We start from the raw sequence: 725 nt of genomic DNA, 5'->3' as shown, positions 1-725 counted from the left end.
TGATAGGCATCAAATCTTCTGTTGTCTCTGATTTCTAGTTTTACATCTGGAAAATAATTCTCTTAATACACATCACAGTTTCCCCATGGAAACCTCCTTTTACACATGGTGTTAGAAAAAAACACCCCAAAAATGGTGCAGTGAGATATTTTAATATTTGGTGATGTTTTCCATGTGAGATATCAGACCTTTTGCCTATGGCAGTATGTCTTCCAAATTGAAGAGAAGTCAGAAACTGGAAACAGCAGCCATGAGGTGAATAGGGAAGGAGGGCAGGGAGGACTTTCACAGTTCTGTTACAGAGATTGTAAAATCAATTTGGCTGTTCTTTTTTTTTTAATGAATTTTTCTAAACTTTTTTCACTTGGATGTGCCATAGATTTATGTGTGATCCCTTCCTTTTTATTTTTTTTAGCAGTTAAAACCAGAAAGATTTATAGTTGGCACAGCTATCTCTTAGAGTGGTTAGAATGGTCCCCCCATGAAGGTGTAGTAAATAATGTTGAAGTTTCAAAGGAAATGTCAAGCCTTCACTAAAACTTTAGGAATTTGAAGTTTAAGTCTTCAATCTCAATGGGGTTGATAGTCTTGGTTAAGATATTTAACTTGGATATTAGAATATACTTTCAAAGCATCTCTTCATATGTGTTCAGTCAGAGACTTGAAGCTGGATTGTTTACATCTCGAACAAATGTACCACAGAAGTTAGCCAGTCAAGGAGTTTA

The sequence above is a fragment of the Geospiza fortis genome, unplaced genomic scaffold (genome assembly GCF_000277835.1).
Source record: "Geospiza fortis unplaced genomic scaffold, GeoFor_1.0 scaffold108, whole genome shotgun sequence".
Taxonomy (NCBI): Eukaryota; Metazoa; Chordata; class Aves; order Passeriformes; family Thraupidae; genus Geospiza; species Geospiza fortis.
The sequence above is the reverse complement of the archived record's forward strand: the minus strand, read 5'-3'. Positions refer to the sequence as shown.